The sequence below is a fragment of the Paramormyrops kingsleyae genome, chromosome 16 (assembly GCF_048594095.1).
Source record: "Paramormyrops kingsleyae isolate MSU_618 chromosome 16, PKINGS_0.4, whole genome shotgun sequence".
Classification (NCBI taxonomy): Eukaryota; Metazoa; Chordata; class Actinopteri; order Osteoglossiformes; family Mormyridae; genus Paramormyrops; species Paramormyrops kingsleyae.
Window position 1 is genome coordinate 25,877,123 of NC_132812.1, and position 24,608 is coordinate 25,901,730.

The window sequence follows — 24,608 nt, forward strand, 5'->3', positions numbered from 1 at the left end:
CGGTGACAGCTGTAGAAACCAGTACAGTAATACCTCCGTTTTGATGATACTATTATATTGATAGTGCGAGGAATGATGCCAGTTTTACTGTGCTTCATGAATTCCAGTGTATCAATGGCCTAAAAGCTGTCAATTGGCATCAGTCAAGTAGCAATTAAGATGCTGATTGGGTGGCCCCGTGTGCAACTTATCTACATTAAGGAGGTATAATATAAACAATACTGAAGTATGACGCAGAGTAAGAATGTATGCATGAAATGGGAAGCTTAAAATCTTAGAATCATGTTGTTGCATCCTGCCCGTCGCGTCCGCCTGGCCCTCCCGCCTCCTCCCTAACGTGGTCCTGATGAGCCACACCTGTTCCCTGTTACCTGTCGTTAGTCTTCGTATTTATGTACCTGTTTGTCTCGTCATCTCCAGTCTGGTCATTGAAGTCCCTCTTCCTGTCTGCCCATGTAAGTTCTTGCACTCGCCTTCGCCTTCTTCTTTTGACCCCTCGTGGTCTCATTCTGTTTCCCTGCTACCATTTTCTTCAGTAAACCCCTTTTGTTCTCCCAAATGTCTGTTTTTAAGTCCTTCATCTCGTAACTCGCAATACATGTTACTTAGATGTTCCAAGTTATATTTTATAATGTTATACTATAATGATTGTTGTTGTGGTTGCTCTCACTCTTATCATTGCACATATTAGTGGACAGGTTTATACGTTATAAGGCAATATATTAGTCAGATCTTTCTGAGATGTTTTTTTTCTGCTGTTCAAGCGCCGCACACCCAAGAGATCTCAACTAACCCTGTTATCTATTTATTGTCCCCTCCCTTACCTCTCTTGCAAAGGAAAAAAAAAAAATGCTGGATTTTTATTCTCTGTAGTGAATTATCCAGGTTTTTTTTTACTTAAACATCTGATTTTAGCTCCCCCCTGCAGCTTGAGCCATTACATTTCTCAGCTCCTCTGTCAGATCTGTCGGCTGATGCAGTTGCATTTCTGATGTTGTGCTGTTTTTCTGCACAGCAGAAATTTCTGCCTTTTTATCCTTGTGTAATGACGGCTGAGGTGTTACAGTCCCTCGGTGTAACCTGCAAGCCGTCTGCAAACGCTGCCTTCTGCACATTATCTTTTGAAGGAGCGTTTTGAAAATAGCACAAATGGATTTTCCCCTCAAGGGCTTGGATTTTCTCGTGTTTGTGGCTCCTGCAGATCCGCACACTCTGGCAGCGGTCTCGTGGCATTAAAATTATTTATGCAGCGGTTTGATGCTTCCTGAGTTAAACTGCATTTAAGTTTAACTGCTTTGCTGTTGCTGCCTGTAGACTGGGGTAGTCAAAAACTTTATTTAAAATGTCTTAAAAAATCAGCAGTTTTTATTTTATACGAGATTTTTTTTTGCAAACAGGACATGCAATTAAGGATTTATTGGAAGCACCATTCTTATTTTAAAACTTGAAACTGGGACAGGCTCCAGGGCCCCCTGCAATCCTGATCGGGATACCCAGTTGGAAGATGGGTAAATAAACAGACTGTCTGATTGGACATCATGTCCAAATTTCACTGTGTAACCAATAGTGAGACATTATTCATGCCTCATAATCCATGATGCAAATTAGGCATGATGTCCTCTGATGACAGAACAGACTGAGAACATGGATGGTGCTAAGTGGACTGCCCTTTAAAGGCTGATCTATAGTGTGCTCTAGGCCTATTATCCATTAAGTAAATATATATGCACTATTATAAGGTAAACCTCCAGAGAGTGGCTGATGAAGCATAAAAAATAAATTATACAAATATAGGCTACATTCTGCGTATTCTGCTGTTGACAGCAGTTCTAGGCTGGTTGAGTTTTAGTTGAGTTTAAACTACAGTTTAAAAACATTCTTAAAGTTTAAGGAGTTTACTAAAGCCTTGAGCCTGCTCAGGATAAATAGTTACCGATAATAATCTACCTGGATCTTTCTTAATTCTACTAAAAACTTTCCAAACTCTACACCAGTAACATTGATTAACGGTGTTTGTTACTGTGACGTTCTGTACGCACGGCAGTGAGCATGATGGTCGGCTAAAATGCCAGCAGCTGCACAGCATGGTGACCAGATGGGTCAATCTGACGCCTCGTGTGTCCACAGCTGGGGCTGTTCCTTTAACCCCTGGCTCTCAGTGTGCAGTTTGCCTGCTCTCTTTGTGTCCGTGTGGGTTACCTCCAACAGTTAAAAAACAAAAAACATGTGGTTTACGTAGATTAACATGACTAAAAGACTTAGGTTGTTTACTTGCATGTGTCCGAAGATTGACTTATACTCTATCCCAGTGTTTACCAGTCCGGTCCACATTTTTGCTCCCTCCTAACTCCAAAATGTGGACTGTCTGGCTGGGAGCTCTGAAGATACAAAAACATGGACTGACTGGGGGTCTCCGAGGACCAGACTGGGAATCACTTGTTTATATCACATATAGGCCCCATTCTCACCATGACCTTGCACTAGATAAGTGGTTATGGATAATGGAAGGATCATTTTATTTAGTCACTGTCTCAGTGTTGCTACTTTCTCTCTAACGTTCCCTACAGTCTGAGGTTTCAGTGCATTTGCATGTGCTGCTATAACTCTCCAACAATGTCAGGAGGCACAGCAATTACCAGAAGCCTCCTGTACCCAACCGCGATTCCTGTATCTTGTGAAGCTTGCATTATTTTCCATATAATCTCCAAACTCATCACTGGAATTAAACGAGGTTGACTGTGTGTGAGTGCGTGAGTGAATGTGTGTATGTGTGTGTGTCTGTTCATGGTGGTGGACTGACCCCTGCCTCACCCAGTGTTTCCCAGTGATGTCTCCAAAACACTGGAACACTACAAGAATAAGCAGGAATTGAAAATACATGAATAAATGTAACATGATAACTAAAGCTTTTCATGGTGACGTAAAATGTATAAAATTTAAATCACCCATGGACACTAGACAATGTAACACAACATTGCCCTTAAAAGAGATATATAATTATGAATGACCTTCCTCCCTTGTTATAATAACTGCATCTCTATCCATTGTACGGTCTAATACACTGTTAAATGTTTTGGTTGAGCAGAGTAATGACTTTTAATGCAAGACGCCTAAGAAACAGCAGACTCAGTGCGTCTATGGAACCAACAACTGTGAAATTGCAATAAAACCAAGAGGCTTCATGAAGGACTTTAAAAACAATCTCTGAATGTAACAGTTAAAACCAGCACAATTCTATTAAATCTCAAAAATATGTAATTTGCTGCATTTGTAGGACCAAGTGCTTGGGCTTGTACTTCATGTCAGGTTTTGTTTCAACCAACCAGCTGAGTGGTTGGTTGATAGAAAACCTTGGTCTGGATTTGTATTTCCTGAATCTGAACTTTCCACCTCTGTCTGTAACGAAATACTTTTCTGTAAATGGGAGTAACTTCCTCAACACTGGTGGCAATTACCTATAAGATGACTTTTTTTAACAGACTGCAAAGTGGAAAAATTGAAGTACAAGCTATTTTACTCCAGCCATGACTGAGCTCCCATTGCTGTTGTCCAAAATCTCCCCCCACTCTTAAAAAGCATGAGCCCGTTGTATTGAATCAGTGGCACTGGCTTACTTTGACCTTGGGACTGTCAAAGGAGACGGGGGGGGGTACGAGGAGGAAACATAGGGGAAGCTCCTACTCCAGGTGTAGTGGTCCTTTTGTGGTGAGGTAATCAAGAGCTTCAAGTCCTACCTTTGCTTTGTGTGTATGGAGTTTACATGTTGCTCTCGTGTCACATGGGTTTGCTCATGTAGTCCAAAATCATCCATTATATGATGTGGTATCTCTCTGGTGTAGGTATGGGCCATGAGATGGACTGGTGTGGCCTCCAGCATGTCCCTCACTGGGCGTCCTGAGAATCCTGAGAATTCTGAGAAGCCAGATAGGAAGTTAGCTTAAGGGTAGGGACTCTGTATAATTTCCCTATAGCTTTAACTTCATCTTTGTTTGTGCTCTTTCAATAATAAAATGGTTTGTTTGAGTAAAGCCGTCCGCACCACGTCTGGGGCACCTTGGCGCTCCATAGCCTGCGCATAGCGAATATCCACGTTAGAAGTAGATTCCCCAGAGAGAGCAGACTGTTTTTCAATATAGGGATTGAATATGAGAAGGCAAATATTTAAGACTCCTAGAAATGAATTTGGCTGTAAATATTGAAATCCTAAATTACATTTGAGAAGCAAATGCATAACAGCCTGATGCTTTTAGCTGGATATGGGGCACTAGGAAGACATTAGATAAAGGAGAACGGAAAATAAGTCTGATGTTGGATAATCACTATGGATTCTGAAATAACTGCAGGGATGGTAAACTTGCCCTTTACTGGTCTTAACCATGACCTGCTAACCCGTAGCTTACTTTCGGTTTATTGTCACCATAGTAACAATCCTTTGTTCTTTCATTACTGTGAGCTGTGAGTTTATGTCACTGAACATCCCCATGTCAATACTGAAGACAGAATGATCAGACCAGGGTAGATGATTCACCTACTGCCCTAACAGATAAACAGAGGATGCCATGTTCCACGCCCTGCACACCACCCTGAGCCACATGGACGTGAAAAATGAGAACTACAGCTCTGGAAAAAATCTGCATTTTAAATCCTGGTGTAATCGTGGTCCTGCTGGCAGAAGGATACGCTGAGCAGCAGGTTGCTTCCAGGTTCAAAATTCCTAAGACAGCAGTACACAAGAATAAGGTGAAGCTGGGGACACTGGGAACGACCAGAAACCAGGCAGCTGAACAGGTGGAAGTGACTCTATAATGCCGGGGATAACTTATGCAACGGTTTTTCACGAATTGGAGGATGACATCAAGCGACCTTCAAAAAGAATGGAAAACATTGAGTGGTGTGAAGTGCACTGAAGTCTCAAAGCAAGGAAGAAGCCTTTCATTCATGAGAAACTACTGTAGGAAGAAACAGGCTGCAGTTTGCTAAAAGGTGTGTGTGTGTGTGTGTGTGTGTGTGTGTGTCTGTGTGTGTGTTATTCAGAGACACACATCCATAAATTGGAAAATTAGTGAAATGAAAATTTTTGCTGTGGTATTTTCATTTTTCCCTCATCTGTACGTGAGATTGCTGTTTATTCACTATAGTACAGCTTTCAACACAAATGTCCCCCACAGAGTGTTTACCAAGCTGAGGGACCTGGGCCTGAACAGCCACTTGTTTGCGTGGGTCCTGCACTTCCTCACATGTAGACCACAGGTGGTGAGGCTTGGGTGGCTCTGTTTCCAGCACTATCACACTCAATGCAGGAGCTCCACTTGGTTGTGTAATCCGGCCTCCGCCCTGCGTCCTCCACCCCCTGTGACCGTGTGGCCACTCAGAGATCCGACTCCATTGTAAAGGAGCTGCTGCTGGACTTCAGCAGGAGACATCAATAGGACTTCAGTGGGACGGGTGTGCAGCTTTAAATACCTGGGTGTTCACATCTCAGAGGACCTGACATGGACTGAACATACAAAAGCCCAGTTCAATAAGGCAAGGCAGTGTCCCTACCACTGGAGACAGCTGAGGAAGCTTGGGGTTGCTCCAGCCATCCTTAAAGACTTTTTACTCTGGTGCTGTGGAAGGTGTCTTCACCTAGAACATCACCTCCTGGTTTGGTAACCGTTGTTTCCAGGACCATGAAACCCCGCAGAGAGTGATCCATGCCACCAAGCACTGCACCGAATCACGGTGTACATTTAATTACGTGTTGTACTTATATTACTATATACATGACAGATAAAGGAATCTTGAATCTTGAATATTTTCCAGGCTACCAGATTAGATCTCTTAGTAAAAGGTTTCTGTGTCAAGCATATATATAATTATTACATGCATACAGATTGTCGCTGACTTACGACTGGATTCCATTGCGAAAGACAAGTCATATATGTCGAAATGAATCTGTCGGAATATTGAAACTAACTTCTAACATGAAAAATTAGGTTACCAGGCTTAAAAAAGCTGTTGTAATTGAAATGTAGTAAGAATACAAACGTCATAGCCATACATTGCTGGTCCACGCTGCTCTATTTTCTGTCACACTGCTAAGATTCCTTTTGTTTCCTTCTTGTTGGGTGGGGTGGTCTTGGGGGTGTTATGGAAAGGGGGGGGAGGGTGTCTGAATACATACCTGTGTCACCTATCAAATGGCACACGGCACATGCCAGGCAGGGTAGTACTGCTTGGCATACGGCCACCCAAAATGAATTTTTGCATAGATTAATTTAATGTATTTTATTTGTGTTTTTTTCATTTCAGTTACATATATGAGTGGTTATGAGTCACATAGCTGATAAGCTGGGGACAGTCTGTATATGTAGCAGGAAGTCACAACCCTAGGAGATTAGGAAGCAAGGATGTAGGGGCGAGAGCGAGATTGATACGCTGTGGGGGGTCGGGGAGCACGCTTAATAATTAAAATGCAAAGGTGTTTTGGGAGGGTGAATGAAGTCAAATTAAATATTGGGAGGCACATATCCCCTCTGCCCCCCCCCCCCCCCCCCGGACATGTCACAGTAGTCTACTTCTTAGGGCAGAATAATAGTTAAATGCTCATATCTGGAGACTCTCTGCAATGAAACAGAATCAACTAGACTTCAAAAGACCTCTGTTCCCATCATGCATATACTGTATATCTGCTGATTGTCTGTACCAGTGTTTCCCAATCTGGTACTCAGGCACCCACAGACAGTCCATGTTATTGTTCCCTGCCAGGAGCTGGGAGGGAGCAAAAATGTGGACTGTCTGATAGGGGGCAAAAACATGGACCGACTGTGGGTTCCCAAGGACCGGATTGGGAACCACTGGCATATACTATCCATCCATCCAAATTCAGCTGCTTCATTAAAATAACTGATGTTTTCTGCTTACTTGTTCATCTGTTTTACTGGAGAAATTCAGTCGAAACACCCAACTAAAGGACATGACCGGGCCCATTCTCAGACCTGGCACTTGCCTTCAGGCACTGTGCTCTTTGCTGCCCCCTTTAGTTAGGAACAAGCAAATATGTATTTCTTCTCAGTGTACTATCACGATGGGTGGTGCATTTTTTTTTTAATGCTTCTATTTAAAAAGGTATTTTTAAATAATTTCTTGTGTGACGTTAGGTCTGGTTCTGTCATCTGGGTAGGAGGTCTTCGAGATGAATGGGCAAGACACTGGCGATGGAGAGATGAAAAGAATGGATGCTTCTCAGAAACCAACAGCCCCCAGACTTGGAGTTCAGGGGTGAGATGGAAGGTCAGCCCGTCTCTCCTCTTTTTTATCAGAGGGATAGGTGGGAGGGTTAGTGTAGGCCTGGTGTTGGTAGTTTTGTTTTGACGTGCAGGTTGTCACCCTTAAAGCACGCCCAAGTCGCTCTGCCGCTTACAGTTCTGGCCTCCTTTCAAGTTCGCCTAGAGATTTCCCCCCAAGTAGCAGGTGGCTGGGACAAAATGTCTGCAGCTTGAGCAAATGTGCTCTGGGTGAAGCAGATTGCAAAACTCCAGACGGTCTGTACCTATCTGTAGCACACAGATTTTAAACCCGCATCAGCACATAGAGATGCATCCAGATGAGTTATGGACTCCTGTCTCGTCCCATTCAAACCACATTGTGTGCATTATAATACATAATATCCTGGTTTATACAATAGATTTGATTGCAAATCGCCTAATGTAATCCTAGCTGTAGATTGCGTCGATTAGCGTCAGCGATTGAGCGTCTTTAGCACAACTTGAATCCCCTATTTTGCCTGATTGGCTCCGCTGGAAACGGACGCCTGCCGTTCTGAGCGACTGCAGGGCACAGGGGCGCGTCAGGAAGCGCGGTATTCAGCGAACGGCGCGCAGTGATCTGCGGCTGACATTTAATTGTCTGAGTCCACAGATATGCATCCTCGAAGGGAGGAAGATGAAAACGATCACCAGTATTAGGTAGCAGTGGATGAATACAGAGCTTGCACTGTATGATTATATGTTGGACACTTTAATAGTCACTCACAAGCAAGACAGGGGCAAAGGTGACTAAATACAGCGCATCCATTGACTTAACTACCTAGAAGAATAACATCCTTCCAAATGCACCCAATAAAACTCTGGAGAAAATAGAGTGGGATGTGAATCACACATTATTTATGACCGTGACTTCCTGGGGAAAATTCTCACCACTAGGGGGCACAAAACACTAAAGGTAAGTTTTATTGGCCAGATACACTATATGGACAAAAATATTGGGACACCTGGCCATTAACCCTACAGAAAGCTTGGAGTTGGTCCCCCCTTTGCAGCTGTAACAGCTGCCACTTTTCAGGGAAGGCTTTCCACAAGATTTTGGAGTGTGTCTGTGGGAATTTTTGCCCATTTATCCAGAAGAGGATTTGTGAGGTCAGACACTGATGTTGGACGTGAAGGCTTGGCTCGCGATCTGCATTCTAATTCATCCCTAAGGCGTTCGATGGGATTAAGGTCAGGGCAAAGTTGGCACAGTGCCATCAGGCAAGTAATGTTCTCCTAGCTCCCGCCAAACCCAGACTGCTCCAGAGTCCAGTGGCAGCGTGCTTTACACAGCTCCATCTGATGCTTGGCATTGCGTATGGTGATATGAGGCTTGCATGCAGCTGCTTGGTCATGGAAGCCCATACCATGAAGCTCCCAGCTCACAGTTTTTGGCTTGGGGTTAATGCCAGAGGAAGTTTGTAACTCTGCAGTTATTGAGTCAACAGAGCGTTGGTGACTTTTACACACTATGCGCCTCAGTACTCAGCGAGCCGCTCAGTTACTTTACATGGTCTGCTACTTCGTGCCTGAGTTTCTGTTGTTCCTAAATGCTTACACGTTGCAATAATACCACTTACAGTTGACCGTGGAATATCTAGAAGGGAAGAAATTACACTAAGTGACTTAAAGCTGGTATCTTATGACAGCACCATACTTGAATTCAAAACGACACCTGTGGCAATAGGTCTGAATTAAACATTTGAATTCAATGATTAAAAAGTGTGTCCCAGTACTTTTGTCCATATAGTGTAAATAAAAATCATATAAATAAATCTTTAATATGCATTTCATTTGCAAATTATGAATAGAGTGGGTCCACTTTCAAAGTTTAAAATTATGTTAATTGGGATTTGTGCATTAATGATGTTGGATCACTAACGTCATTGATAGTTTACCGACATTGTAGCCTATAACAGGACACACAAGACAGGGGACACCCTGGACAGACCGGCAGTCAATCTTAGGGCACACACAACAGGCAATGGAGAGTGACCATTTCATATAACATATAAAGAACACACACACACACACACACACACGGAACACAGCAGTAGCTTAATAGTTAAGGAAGCTTGCTTGTGATTGAAATCCCTATCCAGCAAGGTACCACGCCAAGCCGGTGCTTTAGTGGTGCTAAATAATAGCTGCCCATTGCTACTGTATGTCACATGTGGGTTAAATGCACAGGACACATTTTATTATTGTGCTATGATGTGTCACCAATGACAATTAATCACTTTCACACACACACACAGGATTCGAACCTCCAGTCATGGAAGTGTGCTGCACCAGTACTCACCACTGGCACTGGGCCACCCCCATAAACCAGCATACTCACATCCATTCCCCATTCCAATATAAGCATTTACCCATAGTTCACATATTGTGTAATAGATGTGTACACACCGTTCATACATTGTCAAAAGAACTATGCGACATGAAACATCATTCATTAAATGCAGCACATGGCATCTTGTTCTTTATTTTATCTTTTAAATGCCTTTCCAAAGAATAGAGGGTCATTGTTATTGCCATTGCCATAATGCTTTCTGCCTGAGATTATTCTGTAGGTGATTACTCAAAGTGTGAAATTCACATTGCCTTCCATAACTAAACAGGAGCAGCTGGGATGGTAATTGAATCCTTTGTTTTGTGATTTTCTTGGCTTCTTCTTTTGTATTACACTGTTGTTCACAAATATATGTTACAAAAGGACTAATTTTAGTCTAAATTAATCCAGTCACACCATAACATATTCTTTATAATTACTTTTATACTTATACTTTATAAATTATTTTAGCTATGTATCCACTGGTCTCTTTGACTGTGGTGTCCCAAATGATCCCAGGGCCGTGATCAGATGACCTTTGTGATGCATCTCTGCTTTGGTCCCAACTGAGTAGCATCAGTCAGGAGAGTAAGGTGCAGTCTTTTTTCATTCTGGCCCTAAATAAGAGCATTCTGGGTTTATTCTCTTTGACTTCGAGATTAAAAACCCCATTAACTTATCCAAAGCCAGCACTCCATCCCACCCACTAGGGGGACCTTGGAAACAAGCCCAGCGTTAGCCAGGAAGTGGAACTGCTTGATGTCATTTCCTGCTGAGTGTTCAAATGGCGCGCAGCTGAGTGTAGTGCACAGAGTCTCTGAAGCTTCAGACAACAGGCACCGCATGAAACAGAGAATGCTTTGCTACTTAAGAGGTGACACATTCCCAGGAGCTCTTAGCTGAATCGTGTGTTTAGCGTTTCCCCTTCAGCATGAAGTAGCTCCTTCTGCTACCTGCCATCCTAGATGATTCTTTGATGAACAGTCACATTAGTGAACTGTGATGGTCTCTGTTCCCCAAATATAGTAATTATTGTGGTATTTTCTTTGCAGACATACTGTAAGAAGCTAAGCAGGCAGGGCACCCTCTTAAGTGAAGAGCATGCCGTGATTGATCTTTAAATACTTGGTAAGACGATGAGGGAGAGGACTGCCTGGAAACTATGACTTTTAGGGAATTTTGCTCTCATTTCAAAAGGTCACTTCAGTCTCGGTGAACTGGTGGTCTACATATCATTAAGCAATGGTTAACCATAAAGACAGGAATGTGTGTAAATGACACATATTATGTGACACACTTACCTGCATACCATGACACAGATTTTCCGCTGGTCAAGGTTGGACTATTTGATGATTTTTCTTTAATAATTATGAGCTAAGACAAGACATGCTTGATTGTGTGTGGGTTCCCCGAAAGGTGTGATGTCACTGTACAGTGTAGTGTCAGTGAATGTAACCTACCCACGGCTGTGTGGATGTTCTCTTTCTGGCCATGGGAATCCTCTGGCAGTCTAAAGCAGTACTTCCCAACCTGGTCGAAAACAAAAACGTGGACTATTTGCGGGTCCCCAAGGACCGGACTGGGAAACCCTGGTACTTAGGTGCTCAAGCAAAATGATATTTAAATCATCTTCATGTTGGTGTCAAACTATGATACTGTATCTGTCATAGTGTGTCAGCATAGCTATTTCAAAATCTCTCCTAAAGTCACCCCAGTATTTGCAGCAACCATCGAATATCACTAACACACCTTGTAAGACTAATCAATACCTCATTGACTTAAAGAAGACTAATTGATTAATTAAGTGAGCTGGTGGTGAAACTTAAACAAATGGAATGGCAGGGGTGCCCCTAGGAGAGGTTTGGGAACTGAAGTAATATTGACAAGGCAACGGACAGTCAGAGAAGAGAAAATCTATTACCAGGGACAAACACAGGAAAGATGGATGATGAAGCGCCAAGTCAGTCACATGATCGACTGCTAACATTCTGATTGGAAGATCTCATCAAGTTTCCCACTGAGATCAAAATTTCCCAGATAGAAATTTGTTGCCCATTCTCAGAGGGAAAGTCCCTGAGCAGCGTTGCTCAACAACATTGCCAGACAATAAAAAGTTGCCCCATGTATCAGTTTTTATTGTTACCCTTAATTTGCATATGATCTACTGTTAAACTGTTTTGTTCTGAGCAAATATACACAGATGGTACGTTCATTTTTCTTTCGGAACTCGGAAATTCCGAGTTGAGTGACATCACGTCCGACAATCTCCCGTTCGAGCTACCACATCTCGGAACAAACATGGCTGCCTCCACGAACACGCTGCTGTGTGTTGTTGCTTTATATTTTATCAGATTTAGATAGATAGATAGAGATACTTTATTTATCCCGAAGGAAATTTAGGTGTCCAGTAGCTTATACACTTTGTACATACATATAGGCGCACAGACCTATGACATTCACACACACATACATACTGCAACAATACAAAGGGAAAAAAAACAGGGGGGCAGTGTGTTACAGTATACAGGCCATCACACTCCTCCCTTCAGTGTGATGTTGAAGAGCTGTATGGCCCTAGGGACAAAGGACCTTCTGAGCCTGTCAGTTCTGCATGACAGAGACAGGAGCCTATCACTGAACATGCTCTTCTGTTTGGAGAAAGTGGTGTGCAGAGGGTGACGGTCATTGTCCAATATTGAGAGCAGTCTGCTCAGGGTCCTCCTATCTGCAACTGATGTGAGTGACTCCAGCTCCATGCCCACCACAGAGCTAGCTTTCCTCACCTGCCGGTCCAATCGTCCAGCATCCCTCTTCCTAGTGCTGCCTCCCCAGCATACCACAGCATAGAAAAGGACACTGGCCATGACAGACTGGTAGATTTGGAGTGAGATTATTTTTTCAGAGAGACAAACAAACAAGAATTTGTTTTGTATTTTAGTACATTCATAGCAATATTCTTTTTTTGAGAGGCAAACTACAAACAAAGCAAAGACACTAACAAGTCTGGTAAAAATCTGATATTGCATGCTAGGATACTGTTATGATATGATATTCTCTAAATCGAACACGTGCAATTACATTTATAACAATACATTTAACAAAATAAACATTTTTAAAGATTTATAAAATAGAATTACTGTTGAGTGTGTAAGCCGCCATGTTGAAATTACGTCACTGGGGCAACTCGGACAGCAAAATCTTGTCCGACTTCATCGTCATAAAAGAGGCGTGTTTCCGACGGGAAGTGACGTTTTTCGTGACATTTCGTGACGTTTTCATCTGAGTTCCGACTTGGAGAGAAATAATTGAACGCACCATTACACCCCATCTAAATAATTTTAAACACTTCCTTTGACTGCCTAACAGTGCTGTACTTTTGTTGAATTGGTGACTCCAAACTGACCACCCTGTCAGACTGTGTCCTGTGATGAACTGGCCCCTGCACCCTGTGGGGAGCCATAGAGTATGACCTCATCTCTGGGTATGAGGTCATCTCTGGTAGTGAATAGGAGGACCCTGACGGCACAGCGCTATATCATTGACATCCTGCGTCCGCATGTATTACCCCTCCTAAGTCAGCACCCTGGTAAGTCTTTCAACAAGATAACGCCCGTCCACACATGGCACGTGTGCGTATGGACTGCCTGCGTCATGCTGAGGTCCGCCCGTTCTTTAACTTCCAAATGAATCGGGGACACATTGAGAATAAAGCCAAAGGCGAGGTTGAAGTCAGATTGTTATGATGTGGGTGAAGCCAGTAGGTTACACATAGAGATGTGAACTGAGCAGAGACGGCGACCCGAGTTTACGACTCGGACTCCAGTCGCTCTCGAGCCATTCTTAAATTGATTTCTGACTCAACTTGCAACTCCTTACTTTTTGACTCAGACTCGACTCTGACTCGTCGATAGCGACTCGTGAACAATAAGGGTGTTTAAGGCTCTGTTGAGATTTCTACACATGCAAAGCCTTTAGTGTACGACTCCCCCTGAGCCGCAAAGGCGTTAAACACATCAGGATGTGTGGCTGTGGCCAGAGCATAGGAACTGGAGAAGTGCGAGACCATGCGGCATCAACAAACAGCGCGTTTCTTGTTTTGCCACTAGTTCAAAGTGCAAACCTGATATGACAAAGCACGGAATATTCCGAGTGTTATTTTACATTAGACTGCACCACATAGACGTTGCTTAACCTGCGTCATAAATTATATATATAGCCTACGTCGTGTATACAGTTTTTTACGTTTTATCCATTCATTTAATTTTTTACTTGAGTTCGATGTGTAAAAATTGCGATTTGCTTTAAAATGCATTTTCTTTAGCAGCCCAACAAACAGAGTTTTGGTTATACACATTCAATAGCCAATCACATCACTTTAACGTAGCTGAGGGAGGAGTCCGGCATGATTTGATCTGGCTGCCACATATACAGAAAGCATCTTTTTTTGTTAATCACAGCGATTACTTTGAAAATGTATATTAGCCTAAGGAAGTGGTGATTCCCATTTAGTCACATCAGTTACTAATAGAACAAAACAAAGAGGCGGTTCAATTTTTCATAAATAGTAATGTCAAATTGGAACCACATTGGAGACTTGAGACTTGACTCAGACTCTAATTTTGTGACTTGTGAACATCTCTGCAACTGAGCCTGTAGAGTAAATGTGGAAAATGTGAACTGATCCAGTAGAGCACACAGAGAAATGTGAACTGAGCTGGTGGAGCACATGTAGAGATGTGAACTGAGCCGGTAGAGTTCAGAAGTATTTAATAAAATGTTAAAGTTTTCATGACTCCCTGTACCTGTTAGCTCACTGCTATCCTGAATGTTACATTTACCATGTAGCTAAACATGGAAAACACGAGCAGCATCGATGGCACCTCATAGCCTGCATTGGCTGTAGGTCCCCACGAGCCCTAGTGCCTCCTGGCTGCTTGGTGCAGTAGCTCAGCAGGTCTTGCCGTTTCCCTGTCCATACTCTGCTCCATTTTGTGGCCCATTCTTTTGACGCCTAAAACTTTCCCAGAATTCTGACAACGAAGATGGTAAGAGCTAGCTACCGGACATGCAAAATCTTGTTTCAAAATCCATTCCAAAAAACAATCAAAGAAATATAGGAAAGCAGGTTATAGGGATCTTCTTCTTCAGTTTTACACTGGAAAAGCTCAGCTGATCTGTTAGTAATGGATTATCCTGAGTTTTTATCAACACTTTATCTCAAGACAGAATTAGAATTCGCACGTACCTCGCCGTTGCAGTTTTCCATATACGAGTTGGCCCTCGATGGCAAACACTGAAATTTGTCCAAGAGAAGGACAGCTTGACGGTTGTATCTTCGAAACAGTTTTTTACATTGTACATGGACAGAGTAATATTTCAATAGCAATGTGAATAATGAACACAATTATTATGCTTTAATGAGAAAATTGTTCAACATTGCTTTCTACCCATTTAGCAAAAAAAAAAAAACATGGAAGGTAACTAACTCTAAGGAGTCACACGTTTAAAAAATTGGTGGCTTACGTACAAGAAAATAAAGAAACTGATATTAGATTAGATGAGACGATAAGCACACATTTGGCACAAAAGTTATTTTCCAAGTTGCTGAACAGGAAGTTTAGAAAAAAACAGAAAGTTAAAGATGGCTAAAAATAATGATTTTATGCTTTCAAATTAAAATGCTTTTTTTTATTCATGAGTAGAACATTAAGTATTACTTTTTAAAAATGTAATTTCTGAAACATGTTACCATGGAAATGATATATACATGTATATATATGTGTGTTGGTGGGTCCATATCTGTGACCCCTGTTGAGGTTCAGCCAGTTTTAATTGACCTGCCACATACATGTTTGGTTTTTACAGCGTTTACTGTAAGTCTGCTGTCGCCCCTCCTTCATGGGATCACAGCTCTGAGTCACTGCGAAAGCTCTTCTCTCACCATGCAAAGTAGAACAAAATTCAGAATTTAATCTGTGCTCCATATTGAAGATGATACTGTTGCAGATATACTAACCAAGGTCTTTTATTTTCTTTTGCAAACTTTTTTTGTGATTATGGATTCCAATAAAACTGTACACAGAACCTGGACCTTTACACCTCAAGGGAAATGCAATAGCGGTGATAAGAACTAATGTAACTGCTTGAATTTTCCAAATGTATTTTTTATTGATCTTCCCTAGTTGGGCGACATGGTGGTGCTTTAGGGTTGGGACTTTAGATCCCACCTACTCAGGCGTGAGGCGTTTGCAGGTCCTTCCTGTGCTGAGCCGGTTTTCTCCAGGAGTCGAAATATATGAAATTAGGATAACTGGGATCTCTAAAATTCCTGTAGCGTGTGCATGTGTGTGCCATGATGGAGTAACACCCTGTGCAGAGTGTGAGCCTGCTGCTGGCACAGGGCACAGGCCCTTTTCTGTAGCATAAGTGGTTGTAAGGTGGATAGATACTCCATACTCTAAAAGCAGGTCATTTGTCAGTGCAACCTTTTCACAATGTTGATTTTTAATTTATTTTCCCCCCAAATCTTTGGATTTAGGATTCAAGAAGGAAAAAAAATGTACAATGCAGATGTGTAAAATGTGGGGTTCTCACCCACCCCTTGCAAAACGGGATCGTTCCAATATGGGACAAACCACATATTATAAGGGGCAGGTGGACACTCGCTAGTCTAATTTTAAGCTCCAGGAAATCTAACTTCCAGGAAAACTCTGGTATCATCTTCCTGGAAAGATGCACAAGCAAAGAGGAGAAGTGTAGCGAACCTGGGAGCAACATCATACAGTACATTCACAGCTTCCTTCATTTCATTACGAAAACAAGATGGCCGTCCAAAAGAGGTGGTTTAGGGGCTCAGAACTAATAAAAAGGGCCTTTGCTTGGCTAAATTTCAGCTGTCATTTAACACAGAAGGTGCAACACTGAGCCCTAGTGGTGGGGAGGAGATATCAAAGGTTTTCTCCTTGCAAGAGTAATCACAGAAAGACATGCCGTAGAAGCCACGTTAACCTTAAAGCCCTCTACTTCAATGAAGCCAAGTAAGCCAATTAAACACTTAGGTCATTAGAATTATTTGCATATTGCTGATATATGTAAATAATAAACAACAACTGAATTATAGAATAGATAAGACTCGATAAGAGGTTGTGTGAGATAGATGGATACTTGGTTTATTTATTTATTTGCTTTTTTCCGGTTTTATATGCTACTTACTTAGCAGTTGGTTAACTAGAACACCAGGTGATCACACTTCCTCTCCAGGCAATGACTTCAGTCAAGCAATTAAGGCATAAATCATAACGATCTTGAGTATTTTGAGGTCACTAAGGGAGTTCCGCTCATACTCATGAGCTGGATAATAAGATGCTGAAAAAAGATGGAGAACAACATCAAACAGAGAAGCTACCTGTTGGATTGAGCTGCACAAGAATTGTTAAAACTTCTGTGTCTATTAAAACTGAGCCAGACCCAGCAGACAGCTCTCTGTGATTGTCAACCCATGTTCCACCAGGCCTCCGTTCACTGGAAGTGCGGGTAAGGGGTGGACCTCATTGGAAGACCACACTGGACTATTGGATTGGGTTTCTATCCCACATACGGCAATAAAAACAAGTATTCAGTGAGGACTTTCTGAACAAGCAGATGTTCCAGTAAAATCTCCAGTGCAATATCTACCTAGCAGGGACACAAAGCACAAAAGCTACACCATTATGGCTTAATTTCTTATTCTTCAAAGTCATTTGCCTTGAAACTTGTCCTCATATAGTAAAAATGCACCATTCATTCAGCAGTCAGTATATTGTCTTATAAGAATGACCAAACCGAATGGGATTTGAGTAAGGAAAGGAGACGCGATAAGGGGATTTACAAAAAAAAGTGGTATAAGGCTTATTTTTTTCACCACCACATAATGACTTACATATTTAAATGAAACTGTATAACATGTACCTAAAAAAACACAACTGTCCTTTTGGCTTCCAAAAAACAATTATCCTCTGGCATCATTTCTGTTCCAATTTGCATTTTAAGTCTACAGTCAAGTGTAATGAATGCAGCCCGAGAGTTTGTTGGCAATTTGGGCCGTATCTGCACTGAGCATTCGCAGGCCGCAGGATGTATGTCGTTATCTACTGAGATAAGGAACAGCTGTCAGTTCTGCTGTTCTTTTGGTATGAGATATGTCAGTGATAACAGCGTAGGAGACCTTACGTGTACAGAAGAGGAGCAAGAAGTTCTCAGCCACACCTTCTGCCAAATTTGTTAATGCTAAATGGGAGAATCACCCTTATTTTGTGGTCCAGGTCAAACTATAGTCAGAGGACCACAGTTCAGAAATGTACCACAATATTTGGAGATACTGCATATGAAGTCATGCAATAATGGCCCATAATTTATGCTGATTACCTTAAATTTGTATTTTCCCTCCCCTTTGTCCTTCTTCTGCCGGTCTCAGGATGGCGTTCCTGTGGGACCCGGCTCATTTGCATCCATCGTTGCTGGGTGGGCCGTGACCTTGGCACAGAGGAAGGTATAATGATGCCACGCAGAGCGAATGCATTCGGATGAGGGCGCCTTAGCAAATGTGCTGAATCAGGTTGCTCCTGGGGGAAAACAAGTAGGGCGTACAGCTGAAATTTGCACAAGGATTGTCTAGGATGTAGCCGCACCGGCAGAGAGGTACGTGAGCTGCAAAATTCACACAGCACATATATGGAGAGAGGAGGCCATGTTTAAGAACCCAGTACGCTGCATATTCTCCGGTATTGACATTTGGCCCTGCGCTGCTCGATAGTCCAGATCACTGCTCAGGGGGGAGTGCCGGTGCATAGTCGGGGCCTCGAATTCCACCCCTGTTTTTTGTGTGGGAAGCTTGCATTTCACATTCTCCCCATCTTGTGCAGTTAGATAGTTAGTCTTTCCCCCCCAAAAAAAAAAAAAAAAACTGTATAAAAATCCTCTATTGGACAGGCAGTTAGAAGAAAGTCGGATATACACCTTATGTTCTTACAACATTCTCATACACACACACAGCGACATACATACATACGAGCGGGTTTATCTATCCTTATGGGGACATAACCCTACATGTGCGTGTGTCTGTGTGTATGTGTGTGTGTTCTTTGCATTGACCTAAATTCTTGTACAGTAACATGCCATCAAGTATTGCAGTATGCTAAAATACCTCCGGGGCCAGTCTGATAAATTATTATCGACTTTACATTGTGAGAAATTCATTGCTTTTCAGTGTCAAATCACTCTACTGCCTCCTAGTGGCCCTCCAGGGCATTCTCTCTGCGTCTCCATTTGGAGGTTAGCAGGGTACTGTAGATGCTACCTCTGAGGCCGGCTGTGAGGACAGGCAATGTGCTTTGCTCATAGCTCTGAATCTAAGTGGCTCTGAACTTTTTTCTCTCCTATTGCTTTCTGATCCAGGAACTTCTTCACCCATCATTTAAAATATAAAGTAGAAAGTCCTTTTTTATATAATAGTAACTGAGACTGATGAAACTTAAACCTCAGATTAATAATTGAATACCGTTCCAAGCCCAACATGCAGTTAAAGGGTGAATTGAAAAGACTTGAATAGATCTGATTGTCCTTTGAAGTTTAAAGTTCAACACTTGACTAAAGGTAATAACTGAAAAAAAAGTTTGCTTTATTCAAATCCAACTTCCCTTTGAGATGCATTAGTTATTCATCTGGGACTCATCAATACAGCTTCTGTGAGCCATGGATGGGAAGGTTATATAATTTTCAGATTAATTAATGAAACCGGTCTGCCTGCCAAACAGAGACGGGAAGCACATTCTCTCTGCAGAGACAGCGATGGACAGGGTCACACACCGCTGTGCCTTGTTTTATGGAGGGTGGTCCTCTGAAACAGCAAGCCTCTGTATAATCCTGTTTGTGATACTTCTGAAGACTGTACTGAGATGCATACAGTACAGCACTGATGCTTTTTTTTTCTAGAATTATCACGGAAGTTTTTTACTGTCCTCCAGCCAATTACCCTGGGTATAAAGTGTGCAACTCAGCACCTCTTTTTATGAAGTTTTATTCAAATTATTTTAATTATTGTTATCATTATTATTATGGAAACATCTGAATGTTGCATGGTGAGTTCTGCTGATTTGTCGTACATGGTGTGTAAAATGGTTCAGTGATTACCTGCTAACAGGGCTCCCCTTCACCATGCGCCCCACCCACCCCCTTGCGGTGCATTAAGGTAGCCCCCCAAGTGACTGCTGCACCAACGTTGCACTCGATGAAATTATTCTCTGACTAAAAATCTAGTAAGCGTCATGGTGACTCAGTTAAGCCTTTCCAAGGTTGTCACACTGAACATGTGACCCTTTGGTAATATTTTCATCAAATGGTCGCTGTTGTTTTCACACTTGTAGTTAATTTTTTTTTTAATCATTACCAATTAGGCTACAGGGGCATAGATTCACAGCATTCTCCAGAAAACAGAAATGGCACACATCCATAACTGCCACATTCTCTTTGAGTCACTTGCTTCAGTTTTTGTTGGTTCCTGATAAAGGGAACAAGCCACAAATGTTTTGACTTGCAGCAGCCACAGAAGAAGGCCGTTTCTGTTTCCTGAGCATGTTTACTTGTTTGGACACACCCGGTGAATTTATTTAGCTTTAACCACTTAAGAGTGACGTGATATTTATTCCCAATTCATTTCAAGAACAGGTACTTGGAATTAGCTTGTGGGGAGTGATTTTCTTGTTCACAATGCGCATGAAGAAAGATCAGGTAGCCTCTTTGATGCTAATGTAGGAAGAGTCAACGGTCAAAGCTTTCTGGTTATTGGCCAGGAGCTGCGGTCATGTGACTCATTGGCGCGGTGACCCCTTATGTTGCTCCAAAAGGCAGTGGGTTTTACATTTAGATACACTGTTAGGTCAAGGTGGGGACATGCTTCGATTTCAAATGCCTTCAAGAGGCAATAACATTTGATTACTTTACGTGTGAGGGGGTTAAACCACCAGCGCTGTGTTTATTGTTGCTGCCTCAGCCGCTTTTCAATCTTGGGGGGCCAAGGCACAGTTGCGCAGGCTTGAGGGAAATAAACACGGTTGCCATGTTGATGACCATGTGGACAAATCTCTATTCACACTGTGAGGTGATGAAACATACAAACTGCACACCAGGAGAAGTCATCCTTTATCAGCATGTTTGGAAAGAGCGCCCCCAGCTGGGCTGTGAAGTGAAGGCGACACGGCGGGGCGGGCTTGGGGGGGTGCAGCAAGCAGGCGTACAGTAATCACCTGCCTGGCTCACTGCCGATCGCCAAATGATGTACCAAGATGAGTCCATTTCTGTTCTCTGTGCTTTTAGCCACAAGTTCTGCTGCATGTGTAGCAAATCTATGCCGGCTAGCATTTCTGCCCCATTCAGTGCAATTTAATGAGTAAGTAATGAAGAGGATTCCTGAAGTTCCTAAGTGTATTTTGTTATCACTGTAGCTCTTAGCTGTACTCATTTTGGCGCCTACAAGGCAATGCAAATAACAGCTATTATGCTATATCAGACTAATATGATTTCTGTGGCACTATTACCTCTTAGAAGCCGGCCTGCTCTACCATCTAAATTGTGTTACACTGCTTTTTACTGGCATCTGGCCCTTTTAAGATGTGCAGACGGCATATTAGTCAATCTAACCGATTTTCAAATTTCACTAATGCTGCTTGCAAACTTAGTGTTGCGGACCGATGCCTGTCTGTATCCAGACTCACAGGTACAAGGCTGTTTTGGTCACTGTGGTCTTTGCTGTTCCGTTTACTATGACGCTATAAAATCTACATTCCATTCCAGACTTCGTCACTTGGATTGACTTACAAGACTCATTCTCATTAAACACAGCTGGAGCCTGCTGGGGCTCGACCACCCCATCCTCCGAGTCTCTATTCTTTGTCCTTAGTGACCAGGCATCCCTGGGACCATGAAAGGTTATACCCTGCCTTCTTCCCCTTCTCTCTGGCTTTGTGAGACACCCCCCCTCCCCCCACCAGGGGTATAGTTTTTGAATTAGCTCAGCCTAGTTAAGCCACAACAGATTAGCATCATAGCGTACCTTACTGCTTCTGTGAGAGTCAGGGCAACCAGAAAACAATTTGCATCCTCGTTATTCAACTGCCGTATCCTTCTGATACCTGTAACATGCGGCTCTTTTGTTTTACACTGCTATTCCCTGACAGAGCTTCATATTTTTACTCAAACAATTATCAAGTACCAAATAAACAAACCGTTATCTCAAGAGTACACCGGCAAGATCCCTCTTTGGGCTAAAAATCACATCCATTTCTGCTCACAAGAAAAGGTTACGCTACGCTGACAGCAAAACGAACATAAGTAAGCACAAGATGATATGAGGAATCAACCAAAGAATGGCTTACAACCTACTTTAGGTCTTGGGGGCCGTGCTGATACCAACTGTGCCAGGTCAGCGGCGCACCCCCCCCAATCAGTCCTGTCATGAGCTGACACAGACATATATCATTTTTAAGCGTCTCCCGACAATAACCAGCCATCCCATCATGTTCTGATGGATGCTCGCTGTCAGTGATTACATGGCTTCCAAACTGAGCCAGACGCCATCCTTGGCTCCAAGTCCAGGTCTAACAGGACAACCTGGATGTAAGACTCTCCTTAACATGCCTGTCAGTTTGAGTGGTGGCTCACTGTCTGGGGAACAGGCCACAGCATCCTCCAATCGTAGGCTATTTGTAAATGGCACAGCCTCATACAGATAGCTTTCAGGTAACGTGTCTGGGTCATTATCCAATTATCCTGTTAACCTGACATGGAAATGAGGCCACGTCCTTGACTTTACCATGGTACTTGCGCATTCATTCCACCTGTCCCATAGAAAAACAGGAAATGCATAGGAAATTATCATATTAATTCGCTTGTACCCCTACATATTTATGGTAGGAATATATTATATTCCTTGTCAAGCTTTACAGCAGTGGCGTCGATCTACAGTCCTGGGGGGCCGGAGCCCTGTACATTTTTGGGCTTCCCCTCATTTAACACTCCTGATTCAGCTCCTTGCACCTCCTTGTGCTAATTACCTCACAGCTCTCGAGCCCAATCATTTGTGGTGGAACAGGGATAGCACTAAGCTACACAGGCCGCCCAGGACTGCAGTTTGACACCCCTGCTTTACAGCATAAAACTCACAATAATAAATAAAGCGATATTCATAATAATCATACATGCAAGATATGCAAGACAGACAAAGAGAGGAAAAAAATAAAAAACGGAAATCTTATATAGGAGAAATCCACTGAAGGATCTACCATAATGGCTTCTGCAGTGCAGGATGCTGATTCAATGCGGTGCACATGCATGTTTTCGAATGTGTGAGGAAAGTGGAAGAAACCCAAACGCAGAGTGGACATGCAAACTCCACACACACACAGGTAGGGTGTGAGGCACCTTGCTAACAACTTATATCTCCTGAAAACTGATGGCACTTTACTGTCCAATTAAATTTAAAGCGTTACATTATATATAGCGCTTTTCAAGACACTCAGACCACTTTACAGGACCAATGGGGAACAGCTTTGACCACCACGAATGTTTATCACCCACCTGGATGACGCGATAGTAGTCATTCTGCACTAGTACACTAACCACACAGCCGCTAAGGCGCTGAAGGGCCAGGAATTCACCAATTTGAATTGTTCAACAACAAATCTGCTATTAAGTAGCTAAGACTACAGTTATAGGTACTTGTGAAGGAAATCTGAATACTAAGCAACTAACCTGAAATGCAGCGGTTTATTAAACGTTGCATGAGGTTTACCTCTGAGAGGTACAGAACCGTGGGTGCGGAGGAAAGTAAAGCCAAATCTGTGTATAGAAGAGATGACAAACGATAGCTATTGCAGTGTCAGCAGGGGGCATAACGTACGTGAAATCATGATGGGTGTGAGGTCTGGATGGGGTGAATGAAGCCTGCCCCCCCCCCCCCGGGGGCTGCCAAGGGCTCATCCTGACAGGCAGCTCAATGATTCTCCACGGCGGTTGGTTCTGGCACGAGGAGTTCGGGCCCTGCGGTGGTATGGGTGCATCTGTCAGGTGAAACCTGCCGCATCGCATCTCTGTCCGTCAGCCCCCCCCCCCGCCTCGCCCTGCCCCCACACCCCCCCCCCCCCTTGATGCACCGAGGAATTCTGGTGACCCATAGTGTAACAGTGCATGCAGCTCGCTGCAGCGCTTCGATGGATCTGATCCGAGGCGTTCCTGCTAATCTGCATAGCCGTGACACTCCGGCAAAATCAAATAGTTTTCTTCTCTCTCAGCCTCAGGAAAGTAAAGAAACTCACCATTTCACCCTTTGATCGCTCTCTGGGCTCCACATTGGGTGATGCAACGTGACATCAACACTCCCCAAGCGCACGAGAAAAAAATGGGACACGTATGCATCCTTAAAAATATGCATGACAGAAAGGGGGACAGACATAAAGTAATACAAAAAATCAAAACAAATAAACAGATATATAAATAAAATGTGCCGCTTTGACAGAGCATACCTATTTGCTTAACAGGCACAATTTTCCACATAAAAAGTGCAGACTCATTCCGTTAATTTGGTTAATGTGTGTTATGCCGCAGCTGATTGTCTTAGCAGATGTTTATTGGTATTTGTGTGTTTATGTATCATTTTATAATATTAAAAAGCCATGCTAATTTTTTGTTACATTTTCTTCTCGCAGATTCATCAGCTTAGCGTTAACCCTGAAATGGGGGCTGGGGAAGGAAACCTCGGGCGGCCATTTTTCTGCGTGACGCCGTGCTGCGTGGCCCTTGCCGTCCTCCAGCTGTGTCAGAATGAGAAAAAATAAACACCCACCCACACTTCTCATTAGTGTCAATTTTTTTGCTTCATTTTCAATCATAATAATTTCTCGCTTCACAGGACTGACTAGTGGAAAGTTTCGTTGTGTGCCGTGTTTATGACTGTGTCA

At 42.9% G+C, this 24,608-nt stretch overlaps 1 long non-coding RNA gene across 1 annotated transcript; it reads left to right on the forward strand.

Moving 5' to 3' along the window:
* Window positions 1-429: 429 nt before the first annotated feature.
* On the forward strand, window positions 430-24,505 carry LOC140578674 (uncharacterized). The gene is made up of 4 exons (XR_011982939.1): window positions 430-455; window positions 7,166-7,275; window positions 18,074-18,148; window positions 24,357-24,505. It is a non-coding gene; the product is annotated as an uncharacterized lncRNA (long non-coding RNA).
* The last annotated feature ends 103 nt before the right edge of the window (window positions 24,506-24,608 follow it).